Below are 21,262 nucleotides of genomic sequence, written 5' to 3' on the forward strand. Positions count from 1 at the left end.
TTGTTACCTTGTATCAAACAGACCAACAAACAACTTCCCAAGGCAAACCGTTTTCACAGGTATCAGTGAATTAAAGACCCAGCGTGTGTTCCTTCTCTCTACAGGATGCCGGCAATGCAGCCGCTCGGTCATTTTGCAGAGGTCGTTTTTAAGTTTTACATCTCCATTGCCTTTTTTGCTTTTATATATATATATTTAATTGTTTTCTACTCAATGCTTCTGCCCTCTGGCAGAAAGAAGCTAATTATCTTGGCCAAGGGCAATAATACGGCTTAGTACAGCATGACATAAATTCAGTGCAGATGGACATATTATTATTATTACATATTTATAAAGTGGCAACATATTACTCAGCTCCATTCTCTAAATAATAAAAAATGGGGTGAAATACAGAGTGCAGACCAAAACAATTAAGGCCCTTTCACATGGGCTTTCCGATCAGGTCCGCCTGTCAGTTTTTTAGGCAGACCTGATCGGACGCTCCATGTACCTCTATGGAGCTGCGGATATCAGCGGTGACATCTCCGCTGACACCCACTGCTATCCAATCCTGTCTGTGAAATCCAGTAGGATGGAAACACTATTTTCCATCCGTCTGGAGGATCAGATCGGATGAAAACGGACAGGCGGTCTGTTTTCATCCGATCTCCCATAGAGGAGAGCGGGGATCTGATAGTTCTGTCTCTGCCTCTAAAGGATCCCTAAGGGTCCATGGAACAGTGAGTACTTAAGCTGTCCTTGGGGCAGAAGAGGATGGGTTGAAAAGGGAGTTGCATAGAAACAATAGCTTAAATTCACTAAGCTTTACACATTGAAAAGGATTTTAAATTCCAGTCATATGGCTCTAATTTTCAAATCTCATTGGACTCAGCTATAAAAAAAAAATAAGAATTTATACCCCGGAGTTGTATCTTTGGGAACAGAGCTTAGTGTCAGTAGACAGCTTGGTAGGATATTCGTTAGTACTTAGTTTTACAATGTTCAGATGGGAGTTACAATAAAAGTGGTTTACATTAGAATTCAGAAAAAGAAGCGTTTGTTTTCCCATCCTGGACCAATGGTAGCCATGTGGTTGCATGACACCCAATTCCAAACAATAATGAGAAATGTATATAAAACCCCGGATTGTAGCAAATGTGTAGGTGGTTGCAGCGTGGTGTGGCAGCAATAGCACACACAGTCAAAGTGTGATGAAAGCACTTGTATTGTAATAATGCAAAGACAGTTCACAATAAACCTGGTGAGAAGAAGCTGGGAACACTGACAGGTTCAGCAGCTTGTAGGGAGCAGGTTTCAGCCAAACTGACAGCACTTGTAAGGATGGGCAGATTGCAACTTGCCTGTCTCATGCCCCAGCAGGAAGATGTCCACAGTAGGTATTAGCCCTATGCTTTCTCTTCTCACCAGGAAACTTTTGCTGCCACTAGTTCTGTCCCTACCTGGTGGGGTGCTTGTCCCTACTCTACCCACTCACAAAATCTTGCCAAGCCTGGAAGCCTGGGCCTTAAATAGGCTCTGCCTGACCCAAGATGGCTGCTAGAGTCACATAAGGTGGCAGCATCCAATTGGATAGCTTTCCAGTGACCCAGGAATCCATAGAGGAACCATGTCCCTCTTGACCTTCTCTCCAACTGCAAGGCCACTGGGAAAGAGCACCACCTGCAATGGAGAAAGTAGACTGCACATGCCTACAAACTGAATGAACCTTCTGGGGTAAGCATGGTTGCAGTGTTTGTATTACATTGGCAGTTCTCCGAGGACCTAATGTAGCAATGTGCTCAAACTTTCTAGACCAACTTGGGTGGAAAAGTGTTGGATATTCTAGTTATACTAGATTTACCACTACTTCACCACCAATAAGATTTAAACCTGTCCTGAAAGTTTAATACGTTAATTGGCTATGTGGAAATAGCTTCAGATCCTTATAGAAATTAGCTGATACATGAAACCCTGAAATATTTTGCTTGTTGAGAGTTTTGGCAATAATCTCGAAAAAAATATTGCTCTTCAAACATACCCCCGGTGACGTGAGCCATCATCAGGAGTGATAAGGTTGCTGGTGGCGTGGAGGTTCCCCTTTGGCCATCTGGGTCTGATATTAACCTTCTATGCAGCTTTCTTTAGCAGGGTGGCCATCCCATTACCATGTAATTAGTTCAGTTGAAAGCTTAATGAGGAAAATTTACATAAATAAATGTGGGTCTGAGATCTTGGTGTGTCTAGAGCCCTCTAGGACTAAACTTGTCCTGATTTGTTTCATCAATCCTGAAGTGAAGTCTTCTGCGGGTGATGGGTCAATAACAGCCTTCATATATTTGTCATATTGAGTTGAGTCTTGTAGCTCAGTGATCTCTTCATCACTGGATGCCAATCACACTGACTTCAATATGAACAGTGAACGCTGATATTTTTTATACATTCTTTTTTAAAGGATACTTTAAATTCTTGTAGACAAGGAGCCAAAAGAAAGAGACAATTGTTTAAAGGAAGATACCAGGGCAATGGATTTGTATATCTATAAAGGTTTTTGTGTACCCAAAAACCAAGAAATAGGTTTCTGCTGTTATATTGTGTAAAACCATTGTGAATCATCAACATAAACCCCACCTAAACCTGTAGGTAACAGTGCTACCTAAAGAAACTATTAGACTATTCATTTAGCCTGGGTTCGCACTGGGCGGCTTCAAAGTCGCCAGACTCTGAAGCCGCCCCATGCAGCACGACTTCAGTGAGGCTTGCATATGACTTCTCTAATAGAAGTCAATACAAGTCGCCCCCCAAAGTAGTGCAGGAGTGACTTGAGTTGCTTCAATTAGAACGATTCCATTGCACTGAATGGTGCGCGACTTGTCAGGCGGCTAGGTCGCCTGACAAGTTGCCCCAGTGTGAACCGGGACTAACATTCACCGGCATTCACCGGCCACTTTCTTAGGTACACCTGTTCAATAGTGATATGGGCTCAGGCATGTTTGGATCCTAGTTCCATGCCACCTGAGCAATCCCACCAGGAAGCCATCACTGCACATTGCCAATTATAGGCAGTGAGGCATTTGCCGGCCTGCCCCTCACATACACATGCTGCTCGTGATTGGCGGTGCGAAGTGGTGGCTTCCTGGCAGGATTGCTCAGGTGGGTTGGGACTAGGATCCGAACACGCCTGTTTAATTGCTTGGTAACAAAAACTGCTAATCAGCCAATCACATGGCAGCAACTCAATGCATTTAGACGTGGTGAAGGCGGCGTGCTGAAGTTCAAACCAAGCATCAGAACGGGGAAGAAAGGGGATTTAAGTGACTTTGAACGTAGCATGGTTGTTAGTGCCAGACGGACTGGTCTGAGTATTTCAAAAACTGCTGATCTACTGGGATTTACACGCACAACCATCTCTCGGGTTTACAGAGAATGGCCCAAAAAAGAGAAAATATCCAGTGAGCTGCATTGCGTGGGGGAAAATGCCTTGTTCAGAGATCAGAGGAGAATGGGCAGATTACAGGAGGTCCCCGGGTTACAAACATCTGACTTACAAACGACTCCTACTTACAAGGGAGACAACAGGAAGGGAGGAGAAATCTCCCCCTAGGAAGGAAAATTCACTCCTGTAAGAGTTATCATGGGAAAAATGTGTCTCCACTAATGCTTTATCACCAATCCTTGGTACACAACAACCCAAAATTTTCAAAATCCAATTGTCATAGGGACAGAAAGTGGAGGTGAAATCTTCTGAACAGGGGCACAGACAGCAAAACAAATGTTACAGGGGTGTTAACCCTTCTCTATGCTATCCAAGAAATGTAAAAATTATTTTTTGGGCTGGAGCTACACTTAAAAAATGTTCCTGTTCTGACTTACAAACAAATTCAACTTAAGAACAAACCTACAAACCCTATGTTGTTTGTAACCCGGGGACCGCCTGTGTATCATCTGGTTCCAGATGATAGAAGGTCAAACAGTAATTCAAATAAACACTCGTTACAACCAAGGTATGCAGAATACCTCTCTTAACACACAACACACATCGAACCTTTGAAGCAGATGGGCTTCAGAAGAAAAAGACCACACCGAGTGCCACTCCTGTCAGCTAAAAACAGCAAACTGAGGCTACAAAATTAGACAATAGAAGATTGGAAAAACATTGCCTGGTCTGATGAGTTTCGATTTCAGCTGTAAAATTCAGATGGTAGGATCAGAATTTGGTTTAAACAACATGAAAGCATGGATCCTTCCTGCCTTGTATCAATGGTTCAGGCTGGTGGTGGGGGTGTAATGGTGTGGGGGATATTTTCTTGGCACACTTTGGACACCCTTAGTACCAATTGAGCATTGTTTAAACGCAGACTTGTATAAAGTACTCGAAATTTCTACTTGAGTAAAAGTACAAGTGCTCGATCAAAAAATTACTTGAGTAGAAGTGGAAGTGCTCGCAGAAAAAGTTACTTAAGTAGAAGTACTAAAGTATTCAACATTTTTTTTACTTAAGTATTGCAAGTAGTTTTTTCAAAAAATTTGCTACTTAAGTACTAAAAGTAAAAAGTACCAGTAGTTTTGAAAAAAAAATTCTACTCAAGTACTGAAAGTAGAAGTACAAGTACTGTGTTATGTAGTTATTAAAGAAAGAAGTCAAAAGTATGAACATCATATTGTTTTTATTATTTCAAATGATTTATTCAAATGATTAACCTGTGTTTGTTAGTAGTTTCTTGATGCACTTTAAGCGCTGTAGCACCATTTATTTGTTTGTTTCATATTTTCTTTTTATTGGAAAGATTTGGTATAGCAGCTTTTATTATACACAGCCTTTATTTTCGTATGCGCTGATTTACAAATGACATTATACACATTTTTTTGAACTTCATGAAACCTGCCATCTACTGTTCTGGCAGTGGTAATTTTTTTAAAATTAACGAGTAACTATGCAGCACAAAAAAAAAATACTTGAGTAGAAGTATCGAAATCATCGAAAAAATGTAGTGAAGTAAAAGTAGAAGTAGGAGAAAAAAATTCTACTCTAGGAAAGTACAGATACCGCATTTCGGTACTTAAGTACAGTACTTAAGTAGTTCTACTTCGTTACTATACATCTCTGTTTAAACGCCACGGCCTACCTGAGTATTGTTGCTGACCATGTCCATCCCTTTATGACTACAGTGTCCCCATCTTCTGATGGCTCCTTCCAGCAGGATAATGCACCACGTGACAAAGCTCAGATCATCTCAAACTGGTTTCTTAAACATGACAATGAGGTCACTGTCCTCCAATGGCCTCCACACTCACCACATCTCATCCAATAGAGCACCTTTGGGATGTGGTGTAAGGGAGATTTGCATCATGAAAACCAAGTCCAGGGGCAGCACATACCAGGTAAGAGTCCTTTAACCAATATTAAAGGGATGTGAATAGTCCCTCAGTCGCCATGCCAAAGACATTTAAGTAGCCCTACAGCTCCTTGCACCCCTCTAAGAGGAAGGTCACAGAAGCTACAGCCTCCAAAAAATTCCATCTTTGCATGTCTTGATTCTTGCATTGCTTCCAATGACCAGCTCCTAGGCGGATTCCCACCAGACTATTTTTTACAGAGCTCTCTACCCAGGATGCCTCACACTGGCAGGGACAGGGCTGACACTCCCTTAATATATATGGTACACCCTACTCACTACTCTGGGGACTTCTAGTGGGTGACTTCCTAATCCCTTACACTGCCTACCCTTTACCAGAGGAATTCCCAACCTTAACTTTGGTGACATTAATTGGCCAACTGGGAGGAGCTACACTGGGCACTCCTGTGCCCCTGACCTGCACTACCTACTCTTTAGTGGGGGGGGGGGTCCAACCCTAACTATGGCAACATCAATTGGCCAACTTGGGGAACTACACTGGGCACTCCTGTGCCCCTAGCATACACTACCTACATTTTAGTATGGGTGTTTCCAACCCTAACTATGGCAACATCAATTGGCCAACTTGGGGAACTACACTGGGCACTCCCGTGTCCTTAACATACACTTCCTACTCACTACTCTGGGGACTTCCTAAGCCCTTACACTGCCTACCCTTTCCCAGAGGAATTCCCAACCTTAACTTTGGTGACATTAATTTGCCAAATAGGGGGAACTACCCTGGGCACTCCTGTGCCCCTAACATACACTACCTACTATTTAGTATGGGGGTTTCCAGCCCTAACTATGGTAACATCAAATGGCCAACTTGGGGAACTACACTGGGCACTCCTGTGCCCCTAACATACACTACCTACTATTTAGTATGGGGGTTTCCAACCCTAACTATGGCAACATCAAGTGGCCAATATGAGTATCTACACCTGGCACTCCTGTGCTTTATCTTACAGAGGTTTTTCTGCATTTTTTCATTGAAATGTAGTTGGCAAACATTTTACTACTTGCATATACCTAGCTAGGCAGCTTCTGCTCCAGTCACTTGGTCTGCTTCAGTTACAGCTATACCCTTAAAAGTGTATTTATTTTTTATATATTTTTTTTTTTTAATGGCTGTTTCTATATGCCTGCGATTCTATAGACTTCCATCTGGGAGTGTGCAGATTGCAGTGACAGAAGGACCACCAGACGTCCTAAAATAGGGGTAAATACCCAGGAGCAGAAATTGGTCAATCCAGCTGTCAATCTAGAGCTGGTGAGTGGAGGCGCTCTTGCTACTGAGCATCCTGTTACTGAGAGCCTTGAACACAGAGTGTAGGGGTGGCTTCAGGGAGACCCCACAAGACATCAGAGTCACATCATAGATTGAAGTTTAATTTTTCAAAATGTCAAATTCATCCCCTTCAGAATAAATGGCCCTGAAAAGGAAATAATGATGCAGAAAAGAAAAACACATGTCTCTAATGGATTTTAATTAATGTCTCATGGCTTTAATAACACTTTAGTTACCAGGTGCTGAGAAATATTTATTCTTTACTTGTTTTAAGGCAGGGGTACTCAACCTTTTGAAGAGCGAGGGCCATTTACGTGATTTGGTAGCCGGTTGCATGTATTTAAATAGTGCAGAATTTTAATTTATTTTTTCTTTTTTTTTTATTAGCATCATGCTGTTTCCCTGGGACCAACCCATGTTGGATGTTAAACCACTGTTTAATCACAATCACAAAAATCTATTTTTTTATTACCAGATCACCAATAATCCCACTCTTGCGCTCAGATGTGACCAGCCAAAATAACTCTAAACCAGTGTTGCAGCCTTCTTTATAGCAGGGTCTTTGTAGCCATCCCTTGAATTGCCAAAACTAGGACTGTGGACAACCTAATCAAGATTGTATTGTCGACTGTAAATGTCTTTCTCATGTCATGTGTGGGCGTCTAGGGGGGCTCCCTATTATACCCGGTTGATTGAGGGTCGGTTCACACCAGCACACGGTCAGTGCAGCTAAAGTGCGCTGTTTGCACGTTTCCCTCGCAGCAAGTGAACACACTATCCTTATGATCTGCTGCATGTGGGTGCCAATGCATTGGGAATGGAACCAATGGGGTTCCATTCCCAATGCATTGGCACCCACATGCAGCAGATCGCAGGGATAGTGTGTTCACCTGCTGCATGGGAAACGTGCAAACAGTGCACCTTAGCCGCACCGACCATGTGCTGGTGTGAACCGACCCTCAATCAACCGGGTATAATAGGGAGCCCCAGACCCCACTCCAGCAGTGTGCCCGGCGGTGGCGGGTGAAGTAATGGCTAAGTTCCAGTAGCAGTGCTGTGGGAGCTGTGGTTCCACCTCTTTCTTTTGCCTGCCCTCCCCGAAGCCTGTCTGTAGCCAGCCCGTGCATGCGGCAATCCCAGCTGAGTGATGCCATCCCTCGTCTTGCTGGGAGTAGGGAGAGGTGCTGGCCGGGTAGGTGAGCAAGGTGGTCACTCATCGGAGCCCAGAGGCAAATTAGGCAGCCGCGAAGCTTCTGTGAGCGTAAGGCCTATGGCCACCGTCTAATTTGCCTAATTGAAGAGCCGCGGGACCCATGGTAGGGCCGGCCCTGAGTCTATGGCACTCAAATCGCACCAAAGTCATAGAAAAGTAGAGCAGGGGCCTCGACTTGAGTCACTTTGATTAAGATGGCACTCATTGAAATGAATGTTTTTTGACTTGTCATGTGACTTTGTGTCAGGGGTGGCCCGTCCATTGGGGGCGCAGGGGCGGCGCCCCCCATATCCATGTGTCCGGCCCCCTAATCTACAGGCAGGGCGCCAGACGCATGGATTCCTATGGAATTTTTTATTTTTTTGAAGCACGTGATTAGAGCCAGAGGCTCTAAAAGGCTTAAAAAAGGGTGGGTTCGGGGTGCAGAGCACTGCGCCCTGAGCCCACCCAGTTGTGAAACATGAGCGAATGTATATTCCCTATTGTCACACGGATTCTCCTCCTGGCCAATTAGGAAGCGGGTCCTGAGACCGATTGGCCGAAAGGAGAAGCCATGCCATTGGCCAAGGAGGAGGAGGGAGGAGACACAGGAGACCGAGGGGGAAGCCGCCGCCGCCACTGACTGCCGACACATGTCCCGGGTGAGTGAGCCGGTGACCGGGGGGTATGGTGTGCAGGCTAGTGTGGTCCGGGGGGGGGGGGTGTGGTCCGTCTGCCAGCCCATGGAGCACCAGTCGCCACTGCTTTGTGTCGCAAGTCACCTCATAAATTGCAGTAATGTGAACCAGAGCTTATAAAGGGCCCTGTGATAGAAGTGAAAGACTCCAGATCTGGAGAAAAGAGCCCCCGGCTTGGAGGGAAGGGCCCCAGGACTGATGAAGAGGGCCCCGGTGGTTAGGGGGCCTTTTATGGTTTCTTGCCTCAGGGCCTTGAAGGTTCTAGTTACGTCTTTGCCCCCCAAACCAGCATCATGGCACACAGGACACTTATCAATACTATAGAGTGGCCCTCCATAATGCATTTTAACCCCTTCCTGCCCTGCCACAGGGCACACCTTATGTTGCGCCACCGGTTCCCCTCCCCCTTACACTGCAGATATTGCAGCACTAAGCGCAGTATGCAGTAGGTGTGACATACCTCCATCAATGTACGTACACTCGACCACACTGTGTATTGCAAACTGTATTTACAAAACATTACCTAAAATGTAAAATGACTTAGAATGTACGTTTGACACAACTCTCCAGTTATGCTGATGCGTTTCTTTCCAATTAAATGTAAGTTCTGCAAAGCAGATGAGGTCATCAACCTAATTGCTCTGCATTAGAAACAAGTGCTACTGTATACATTTCATCATGTGCTGTTGAGTTTCATCTGTCAGAGACTCATCTTCTGCAGGCTGAATGATCATGCTGCTTGACGATGAACTGATTATATCCCATAAATATCTCCGTTATAACTTTGTACACTGTAGCTGAGATCGACTTTGCAATGCTCGCTCTTCGTTTCATTTACTGTGCTCTCAGAGCTTGCAGTGCAGAGCTTATCAATCAAGGTGACAGACCACCCACATGCAGCTTCCCCGCATTCGTGATTCATGGCACAGGCATAAGAAGTAGGTGTCTCCACTGAGTTCTGCTTGTTAACGTTTTGCAGTTCTGCAACAACCTCTTTTTCTAAAGCTGAACATTACTTAGACACAGACACTAGCATACATTAGCACACACTTAGACGAAAAGTGTAGTGGCTTGGTGGTTCGCACTCATTAAGGTCATTGGTTTGAAACCCAAGCCATAACACTAACTGCATGGAGTTTGCATGTTTTCCCTGTGCTTTTGTGGCTTTCCACCCAAAGACATTGCTGGTAGGTTAATTGGCTCCTGTCTAAACTGGCCCTAGTATGAATATGAGGGACCTTAGATTGTAAGCTCCTGAGGGCTGGATCTAATGTCAATGTTCAATAGCGTACGTAAATGATTGCAGCTGTACCAATTACTGAAAAAAATCAGACCACATCCTGTTTGAAAAAGTCAATGCAACACCTTCTGATGACTTCAGACGCAGCTGACGAAATGCGTTGGGTGGAGCTTCTGTGACACGTCACCAGGGGCTGACTTGCAACATTCAGCTCAGGGGGCATGTAAAAAATCAGACCACCTCCTATTTGACAAAGTCAATGCAACCCCCATTGATGACGTCAGACGAAGCTGACGAAATGCGTTGGGTGGAGCTTCTGTGACACGTCACCAGGGGCTGACTGGCAACATTCAGCCCAGGGGGCATGTAAAAAATCAGACCACCTCATGTTTGACAAAGTCAACGCAACCCCCATTGATGACGTCAGGCGCAGCTGACAAAATGCCTGGGGTGGAGCTTCTGTGACACGTCACCAGGGGCTGACTGGCAACATTCGGCCCAGGGGGCAAGTACAAACCAGAGGCCCATGGTGCAGCAACTCGGCCCCCCTCCCTCTCTCCTTCTTCCAGGCCTCCTCGTGACCCCCCCCCCCATTCCAGGCTGAAGCTCTGCTCCACGTACTCTCTACCTACCGGCCAAATCCGGGTTCCCGACCTGGCCATCAGCGGGCAGTTGGGGGAGCTGGGACAGCTTAGTCGGAGCTGCCTGAGTGAGAAGAGTCTCCAGTGGGGCATGGAAACGGCCTCTGCTCAGGAACAGTTTACACCATCCATGCTGGAGGGGAGGCCTGCGCTCTGTCCTTGTTTTCATCCTGCACTCAGTAGGTCAGCGGGACATTTTGCTTCTCTTTACCAGGAATCCTTTAGGCATTTCTGTGGCAGAAGTGGTGCAGCCTTTTAAGGGGCATCGCAGAGGCCTGGGGGGCAATTGCCCCCCTGCCCCCTGACCCAGTCCTCCCCTGCACGTCACTTCCAGTGCTTGGAGTGCATAGCAGCAGTTTTGGTTTCCACTTATACATTGTGATATGCCTGGTTTTATTGTATAAATGTAAGTGTCATTTTAACCTTTGTTGAAATACATTTTTGACATATTACCCTATGGAAGATTTCTCTACCTTTGTCCCTGGCAAAGGAGTTTTATGCAGAAACTCATAAAGGTGCAGGAGCACTCTTACATGTACAGTGAATGTAAAATCACTCAAAACACCATTGTGGGACGAGATACCAAATAGATGTAGACGGAGATATAAACCAAAAGCGATATAAGACCTTCGTTGAAAAAAGAGGTTGTACCTTTCTGGTGAGTGCGGTGTGAGCTTGTGGGGAAGAGGAAATACTTGCCATCTTTGGTGACACCTTTTTCTTCACAAATGGATGGATTTCATGACACAGAGCACTGTATTTATGGACTTTATTGTTATTGAATTTGGATTTGTACATTTATTATACACAGGTGCATCTCATGAAATTTAGAATATCATCAAAAAGTAAATTTTATTTCAGTAATTTAATTCAAAAAGTGAAACTCATATATTCTATATAGCTGCGTTACACACAAGGTGATATATTTCAAGCATTTCTTTCTTTTAATTTTGATGATTTTGGTTTACAGCTAGTGACACCCCAAAATTCAGTATCTCAGAAAATTAGAACCGACGTAGGGGTACGTCGGTTGTGCGCCTGGTGCTAGGGGGCGAGCACGCGCCGTCACGCTCCCACCCCCACTCGGCAGAGGGGATCCCGAAAAGGGGCCGCCGTCACGCTCCCACCCCCACTCGGCAGAGGGGATCCCGAAAAGGGGCCGCCGGCCACCCGTGATCGCTCCCCACTCAGAGAGAGACGGACGGTCATTTGTTGTAAAAACATCTGGCAGTTCTTCTCTCTGAAATGATCACAGAGTGCCTGTGATCCTTCTATATAGGATCACACGTCTCTATGGTTATTTCAAAAGCCCGACCCCCCCACAGTTAGTAAACACACCCCTAGGCTTACATTTAACCCCTTAATCACCAACTAGGTTAACCCCTTCCCTGCCAGTGTCATTATTACAGTAACAGGGCATATTTTTAGCACTGATTACTGTAGTAATGTCACTGGTCCCCCCCAAAAGTGTCAAAAACGTCAGTTAGGGGTCCGATCTGTCCACTGCAATGTCGCAGTCCCGCTAAAAATCGCTGATCGCTGTCATTACTAGTAAAAAATAAATAAATAAAAATGACAAAAATCTTTCCACTAGTATTCGTCAAAATACGATTAATGCTTTTTTTTTTTTTTTTTACCAAAAATATGTGGCAGAACACAAATTGGCCTAAATGGATGAAAAAAAATTGATAATTACAGGGTTTTTTTTTTGGGGGGGGGGGGGGGATGTTATATAGCAGAATATGAAAAATATATATTTTTTTTTTTTTAGAATTTTCGCTCTTTTTTTGCAAAAAATAAAAATCGCACAGGTGATCAAATACCACCAAAAGAAAGAGCTATTTGTGGGGGAAAAAGGACATCAAATCTATTTTGGTACAGCGTCGCACGACCGCAGTGCCTAATCGCAAAAAAATGGCCTGGTCAATAAGGAGGCAAATCCTTCCAGTCCAGAACTATTTAATACAGAAATTTTGGTTTACTGAAAAGTATGTCCATGTACAAGCATTAGATACAGGAAGAGGTAATACTACTACACTATTTGGAGCATTCTTTTTCCTTCCCTACCACACCTGGTTGTTTGCCCTGGAGCCTAAGGAGCCGTCACCAGCCCATAGGACTACATAAAAAGGGAACCCATCTAGCCCAGGGGGCTATTAAGTTCGAATGGTTCTAGTGCCATATGGCATATAGGACCCACTAGATCCGGTAAGTGACCCAACTTATTCATTCTCGGCGCGTGGAATATACTCTGTATATTTTTTCACACACCGTCCGGTCCGTCCGTGAGTGAGGTACGTTTGTGATGCCTCAGGGGGGGCCCGCCCGGGTAACACAATGTCTGTCACTGACAGTCTGACACTGTCTGCTTTGAAGGGGGCACGTACACACGCTGGTCTCACTCTCTGCATTGATGGGGGGCACAGCAGACAAGCTGGTGGACTCACTGCATTGCCATTGATGATAGGGGCACTGCAAGCTGGTGGTCACTGCATTGATGATGGGGCAGGCACGGAAAGCTGGTGGTCACTGCATTGATGATGGGGGCACGGCAAGCTGGTGGTCACTGCATTGATGATGGGGGCACAGCAAGCTGGTGGTCACTGCATTGATGATGGGGGCACGGCAAGCTGGTGGTCACTGCATTGATGATGGAGGCACGGCAAGCTGGTGGTCACTGCATTGATGATGGGGGCACGGCAAGCTGGTGGTCACTGCATTGATCATGGGGGCACAGCAAGCTGGTGGTCACTGCATTGATGATGGGGGCACGGCAAGCTGGTGGTCACTGCATTGATGATGGGGGCACGGCAAGCTGGTGGTCACTGCATTGATGATGGGGGCACGGCAAGCTGGTGGTCACTGCATTGATGATGGGGGCACGGCAAGCTGGTGGTCACTGCATTGATGATGGGGGCACGGCAAGCTGGTGGTCACTGCATTGATGATGGGGGCACTGTTCCTTGATTACTGAAGGCCCCTTTAACACTTGTGTGACGTCAATTTTTTTACGTGTTTTTTGCCGCAAATCTTTCTTTTTGCACCCCCCCCCCCCCAAAAATTTTGAGCACCAGCCGCCACTGGGTACACTGTAGTCCTAAAAGGATGGACATGGTCAGCAACAATACTCAGGTAGGCCATGGCATTTAAACGATGCTCAATTGGTACTGAGGGACCCAAAGTGTGCCAAAAAACTATCCCCCACACCATTACACCCCCACCACCAGCCTTAACCGTTGATACAAGGCAGGATGGATCCATGCTTTCATGTTGTTTAGGCCAAATTCTGACCCTTCATTATTTTCCATTTCAATAGATTCGAATGATATTTCAACATAAAAGACATTATTTAAAGAAAGCCATTTGTGACCCAGGATATTCTACATCTGAAGCTTCTGTTTCTATACTTGTCTTCAACTCTCCAAACTTCGTAATTCCATGATAAAGAAAAGGACCAGAAACTTCCAATATTTGTAAATCTCCCTTTGTAAAATGTACCACCTCCAATATCATTGTCATGCACTCTGCAGTGTAGTTGAGCATCATGGGAAATATAGTTCCAAAACATCTGGGGTGCCAAGGTTCTCCATCACTGCTCTATTTGTTGAAACAAAGTATAAAAATGTCATATGGGTAATATGTTGCATGACCGCGTAATTGTCATTCAAAGTGTGAGAGCGCTGAAAGCTGAAAACTGGCCTGGGCAGGAAGGGGGTGAAAGTGCCCGGGATTTAAGTAGTTAATACCGCTTTAGTTATCGGCAATCTATGGGTATCCTAACACATGCAAGGATTTCCAGAACCACAAATAGCCTTGATATATTTTAACCGGTTCCCGACCGCCCGCCGCCGATTTACTGTGGCCCTCCTACGCGAAACAACGTACACCTACGTCGGTCGCGTGCTCCCGCCCTAACTCGGCAGCGGGGACTCCAATGCACGGGGCAGGCGGCTCCGATTGCCACCTGGCACCCGCGTTTGTTCCCCGCTGAGAGAGAAGAACAGTCAGCTGTTGTAAACACAGCCGACCGTCCTTCTCCCTGGAATGATCATAGAGCGCCTGTGATCCTTCTATATAGGATCACAGGTCTCTGTGATCATTTCACAAGCCACGCCCCCCCCCCCACAGTTAGAATCACTCCCCTAGGCTCACATTTAACCCCTTGATCACCCACAGTATTAACCCCTTCCCTGCCAATGTCATTAGTACAGTAACAGAGCATATTTTTAGCACTGATTACTGTAGTAATGTCACTGGTCCCCCCAAAAGTGTCAAAAATGTCAGTTAGGGGTCCGATCTGTCCGCCGCAATGTCGCAGTCCCGCTAAAAATCGCAGATCGCCGCCGTTACTAGTAAAAAAAATAAATAAATAAATGAAAATGACATTAATTTTTTCCGTAGTTAGTAGACGCAATAACTTTTGTGCAAACCAATCAAAATACGCTTATTGCGATTTTTTTTTACCAAAAATATGTAGCAGAAAACAAATTGGCCTAAAATGTTAAAAAAATTTGATTTTAAATTTTTTTTTGGGAATGTTATATAGCAGAATGTGAAAAATATTGTTTCTTTTTTTTCAGAATTGTCTCTCTTTTTTTGTTTATAGCGCAAAAAATAAAAATCGCACAGGTGATCAAATACCACCAGAAGAGAGCTCTATTTGTGGGGAAAAAAGGTTGTAAATTTATTTGGGTACAGCGTCAAACGACTGCGCAATTGTCCATTAAAATAACGCAAAGCCAAATCGCAAAATAGGGCCTGGTCAGGAAGGGGGCAAATCCTTCCGGTCTTAAAGTGGTTAATTATCGCCAATCTATGGGCATCCTAACACAGGGAAGGATTTCCAGAACCACAAATATTAATTCCTTTCAGAGCAGCCTTGATATATTTTAATTATCGGGCCATCTAGGGCCAACCTATCACAGGCAAGGATTTCCAAAACTACCGATAATAATTCCCTACAGAACAGCCCTGATATTCCCCGATTATAGGAGCAGAAATTAATTCCTAACTAGATAAAGCTTTTATTAATGATCATTTAAAGGGATTTCTGTTCAGCAAGTGGATATGGTCACTTTGCTAACAAAGAATTAAGCTGATATCTCAAAGCAAATCCGTTCGCCTGCGTTCCCTGCAGGGAACCAAAACTCTGGCGGACATTAAGAGTCATCAGATTTAGAGATACTTAGAAATATTTAGTACATCGCTCAAACGGTAAATGTAAAGCTTGCCAAAGAAAAGATTAGACCATCAGAAGATTTGTTACAAGCGAACAAGTTTTTTCTATTTTTTTTTTTCCATCGTTATTTGCTGGCCAGCCAGGGCAAGGTATAATACGGAGTAATAAAATATTTGTATATGAAGGTCTTATCACCATGCAAGGGGCAATTAAATCTTCAATAAGAGTAACGGCCAGTACTTTGTAAGGTATACGGGCCTTTAATAATGCGGGAGAGTAATTACCAAATGTGACCGTCTTTCCTCACACAAGACAACCTATTTTTCTTTCCCAGCCGATGGGGCATTTTGCGTTTTCTCCTTCCCGTATATCAGGGTAATGAGTCTTCTTCATTGACCGGTTTAGGCTTAACTCCGTATTGTAGGTTGAATGAAAGCAGCTGGTCTCCGAGCATTAGTGTGCAAAGGGTCGGAAAAATAGATCAAGATTAGAAAGGATAAACCTAAGGACTTTGATATAAATCTGTGGGGTGGAGGAACACGATGGCTTTAATATTTTAGCCTTCGTTCTCTTCTTAGGATGGCGCCATCACAGTTGTGTCTGAGGTTGTAGGGACATTAGGAAGAGGAGGTTGTAGGGACATTAGGAAGAGGAGGTTGTAGGGACATTAGGAAGAGGAAGATGTAGGGACATTAGGAAGAGGAAGATGTAGGGACATTAGGAAGAGGAAGATGTAGGGACATTAGGAAGAGGAAGATGTAAGGACATTAGGAAGAGGAGGATGTAGGGACATTAGGAAGAGGAGGATGTAGGGACATTAGGAAGAGGAGGTTGTAGGGACATTAGGAAGAGGAGGTTGTAGGGACATTAGGAAGAGGAAGATGTGGGGACATTAGGAAGAGGAGGATGTAGGGACATTAGGAAGAGGAGGTTGTAGGGACATTAGGAAGAGGAAGATGTGGGGACATTAGGAAGAGGAAGATGTGGGGACATTAGGAAGAGGAGGATGTAGGGACATTAGGAAGAGGAGGTTGTAGGGACATTAGGAAGAGGAAGATGTAGGGACATTAGGAAGAGGAAGATGTAAGGACATTAGGAAGAGGAAGATGTAGGGACATTAGGAAGAGGAAGATGTAAGGACATTAGGAAGAGGAAGATGTAGGGACATTAGGAAGAGGAGGTTGTAGGGACATTAGGAAGAGGAAGATGTGGGGACATTAGCAAGAGGAAGACGTAGGGACATTAGGAAGAGGCCAGTGGGCTATCTGTGAATGTGACTCGACTCCAGAAAAGGAGGACTCCTATAAGATCAATACATTCCGACTCAACTATATCCCCTCTGTGTTGGACTCTAAGGGGGGTCATGAACTTGGTCTAGAGTTTTAGCTTGGTAATTGTGTGCCTGGGGTCCCACTATTCACACCGTATATATATATATATAGTATCCTCACACCCAAATGTTTATGATTGGCACTAAAAGTATAATTTATTTTCTGTCTAATCCTGGTGGTTCCCTGAAATGTCATCACCCTATCAGGTCTATGTGAACATTCCAGAAACTCCTCTCCCTTATGTTCCTCTAAATGTATTTCCACTTATGTGCTCTCCTCTCCTCTTTATTGCCTTGTGTCTGCTCCTCTTCTGTTCTCTCATTTCTCTCCTCCCACTTCTCTCCTCTTCTCTTCTCTCCTTTCTCTTCTCTCCCTTCTCTTCTCTCCTCTCCACTCCTCTCCTCTCCCTTCTCCTCTTCCTTATCCTCTCTTCTCCTTTTGTCTTCACTCTCTTCTCCTTTCTCTTCCTTCTCCTCTCCTCTCCCTTCTCCTCTCCTCTCCTCCCCTCTATTTACATACTCTTCTCTTTTTACCATTCCCTTCCCCTCCTCTGCACTCCATTCTTTTCTTCTACTCTCCACACCTTTTACATTCTCTTTACCCCCCTCTTCTCTCCAATCCTTTTACTTCCTCACCCCTCCACTCCACTGTTATCCATTTTACTCATTTCCCTCCCACACCTCCTAACCCCACTGTCCTCTCTCCTCTCCTCGCACTTTTCTTCTCCTCTCACTTCTCCTCTCTTCTCCTCTCCATTCTCCTCTCCTTTCCCTTCTCCTCGCCTGTCCTCACCTTCCATTTCCTCCCCTCGATTTACATACTACTCTTTTTCTCATTCCCTTCCCTCCTCTGCACTCCATTCTTTTCTTCTACTCTCCACTCCTTTTACATTCCCTTCATTCCCCTCTTCTCTCCAATCCTTGTACTTCCTCACCCCTCCACTCCTCTGTTAGACATTTCACTCCTTTCCTTCCCACACCTCCTAACTCCACTATCCCTCTCCTGTCCTCAACCTCTCCTCTCCCTTCTCTTCCCGTCTCTCCTCTACTTTCCCCTTCTCCCCTTCCCCTGTCCATTCTCTCCTCTCCTCTCCTCTCCTCACCACTCCCTTCTCCTCTCCCTTATCCTCTCTTCTCCTTTTGTCTTCCTTCTCCTCTCTTCCCCTTTTGTCATCCTTCTCCTCTCCTCTCCCTTCTCCTCTCCTCTCCTTTCCTCTCCTCCCATTTCCTCCCCTCTATTTACATACTCTTCTCTTTTTCCCATTCCCTTCCCCTCCTCTGCACTCCATTCTTTTCTTCTTCTCTCCACTCCTTTTGCATTCCCTTCACCCCCTCTTCTCTCCAATCCTTTTACTTCCTCACCCCTCCACTCTTCTGTTATCCATTTTACTAATTTCCTTCCCACACCTCCTAACCCCACTGTCCTCTCTCCTCTCCTCTCACTTTTCTTCTCCTCTCACTTCTCCTCTCTTCTCCTCTCAACTCTCCTCTCCTTTCCCTTCTCTTCTCCTGTCCTCACCTTCCATTTCCGTCCCTTCTTTCCTCCTCTCAATTTACATACTTTTCTATTTTTCTCCTTCCCTTCCCCTCCTCAGCACTCCATTATTTTCTTCTACTCTCAACTCCTTTTTTCATTCCCTTCACTCTCCTCTTCTCTCCAATCCTTTTACCTCCTCACCCCTCCACTCCTTTGTTAGACATTTCACTCTTTTCCTTCCCACACCTCCTAACCCTACTATCCCTCTCCTCTCCTCTCACTTCTCCTCTCCTCTCGCTTTTCCTCTCCTCTCCCTTTTTCCTCTCCTCTCCCTTCTCTTCTCGTCTCTCCTCTACTTTCCTCTTCTCCCCTTCCCCTGTCCCTTCTCTCCTCTCCTTTCTTATCCCTTCTCTCCTCTTCTCTCATTTCTCCTCTTCTCTCATATCTCTCCTCTCCTCTCCCTTATCCTCTCTTCTCCTTTTGCCTTCCTTCTCCTCTGTTCTCCTCTCCTTTCCTCTCCTCCCATTTCCTCCCCTCTATATAATACTCTTCTCTTCTCTTTTTCCCTTCCCCTCCTCTGCACTCCATTATTTTCTTCTACTCTCCAGTCTCCACTCCTTTTACATTCTCTTTAGCCCCCTCTTCTCTCCAATCCTTTTACTTCCTCACCCCTCCACTCCTCTGTTATCCATTTTACTCCTTTCTTTCCCACACCTCCTAACCCCACTGTCCTCTCTCCTCTCCTCTCACTTTTATTCTGCTCTAACTTCTCCTCTCCATTCTCCTCTCCTCTCCTCTTCTTTCCTCTCCCTTATCCTCTCCTGTCCTCACCTCCCATTTCCTTCCCTTCTTTCCTTCCCTCAATTTACGTACTTTTATCTTTTTCTCATTCCCTTCGCCTCCTCTGCACTCCATTCTTTTCTTCTACTCTCCACTCCTTTTACATTCCCTTCTCTCCCCTCTTCTCTCCAATCCTTTTACCTCCTCACCCCTCCACTCTTCTGTTAGACATTTGACTCCTTTCCTTCCCACACCTCCTAACCCCACTGTCCTCTCGCCTCTCATTTCTCCTCTCCTCTTCCTTTTCCTCTCCTCTCCCTTTTTCCTCTCCTCTCCCTTCTCTCCTCTCCTCTCCTCTCACATGTTAAGCAATGTCCCATGAGACTTGTAGTTCCACAACAGCTGGAGGGCCAAAGTTGGCCTTCCTCTGGTCTATACACTTAACAAAAATACCAAGTTTAGCCACTAGATGGAGATAAGTATCATAGGAATTTCCTATTATACTTAGCTCCATCTAGTGGCCAAATGCAGTATTTCCTAGTTTAACTCAATGATTTACATTCAAAGTTGGCCTTCCTCTGGTCTATACAATAACAAAAATACAAAGTTTAGCCACTAGATGGAGATAAGTATCATAGAAATTTCCTATAATACTTAGCTCCATCTAGTGGCCAAATGCAATATTTTCTAGTTTAACTCAATGGTTTACATTCAAAGTTTGCCTTCCTCTGGTCTATGCACTTTTGGAAAATACCAAGTGTACCCACGAGATGGGAATAAGTATCATGGAAATTTCCTATAATACTTAGTGCAATTTAAAGGCCAAATTCACTGGGTGAAGATTTAGGAGGAGGTTAATGGGCATTGTGAGTTTTGATAGGTGGAATCGGGGGGTTATCAAGTAGAGGATCCCCCTTCTTACATTTACATTTATAAATATATTCCCCCCCCCCTGCCTTTTTTTTTTTTTTTTTCTGAAAAGTGGGGGAAGTATAAACGCATTGAGGGATATTCATATTTTTTGGAATATGTTCACTTTTGGAATGCCATATGTACATGAATGTTTGTGAATGAATGCGCCTGTTCCTGTGGAGGTGGACAGGCATTCCTGCAGTTGTGGGCTCCCCCTCCACGGCCCAGGTGGCCTGACAGCAGCGCAGGGCTGACAGGCGCTTGCCACCTGCTAAGTTCAGTGGCGGGATGCACACGGGAATCTGGACTAATGCTTGGCTGGGGCTGGGTCGCTGGGCAGGTGGGGCCCCTGGGCAACAGTGTGCCCATTTGGTAAGATGGCCCTGCTCGGGGAGGGATCAGAAGCAGACAGAACAGGGAGGGGGATTGGTGAAGCAATTACAGGAACAATTCCCTGTGTCTGTGTCTCTCCCCGCAGCAGCTGAAAGCTAGTATAAAGTGGAGAAACTGGCTTTCAGCTGCTGCAGAGAGAGCAGCACAGGGCTTCCTTCTGTATATGCCCCTCTGCCCAACTGCACTGATTCCCTGTGCTGTTGGGCCCCCCCCCTGTGTGCCCGGGCCCCCTACAGGAGGACTGGTGGCCCCCCCTATCAGCGGCCCTGCCTCTGATGCCCGATTATATGGTCAGGTATGTTGACCACACCAATTCCCCGTGCCGTTGGGCCCCCCTGTGTGCCGGGGCCCCCTACAGGAGGACTGGTGGCCCCCCCTATCAGCGGCCCTGCCTCCGATGCCCAATTATATGGTCAGGTATGTTGACCACACCGATTCCCTATGCCGTTGGGGCCCCCCCTGTGTGCCGGGGCCCCCTACAGGAGAACTGGTGCCCCCCCCTATCAGCGGCCCCGCCTCTGATGCCCGATTATATGGTCAGGTATGTTGACCACACCGATTCCCCGTGCCGTTGGGGCCCCCCCTGTGTGCTAGGGCCCCCTACAGGAGGACTGGTGCCCCCCCCCCTATCAGCAGCCCTGCCTCTGATGCCCAATTATATGGTCAGGTATGTTGACCACTCCGATTATCTCCCATGCCTCCTGCCACAAAGGACAGTAATTCAATTAAGCCCTGATTTATGGTGAATACAGTTGGC

The 21,262-nt window shown here is 45.6% G+C and overlaps 1 protein-coding gene across 1 annotated transcript in view; it reads left to right on the top strand.

Moving 5' to 3' along the window:
* LOC309564877 (ninjurin-1-like) overlaps positions 1–21,262 on the top strand; it is a gene marked incomplete at its 5' end in the record, with an annotated part of 108,992 nt that overhangs the window by 87,309 nt on the left and 421 nt on the right. The window lies entirely within an intron of this gene.

This window comes from Pelophylax lessonae (genome assembly GCF_965119305.1).
Source record: "Pelophylax lessonae genome assembly, chromosome: 10".
Taxonomy (NCBI): domain Eukaryota; kingdom Metazoa; phylum Chordata; class Amphibia; order Anura; family Ranidae; genus Pelophylax; species Pelophylax lessonae.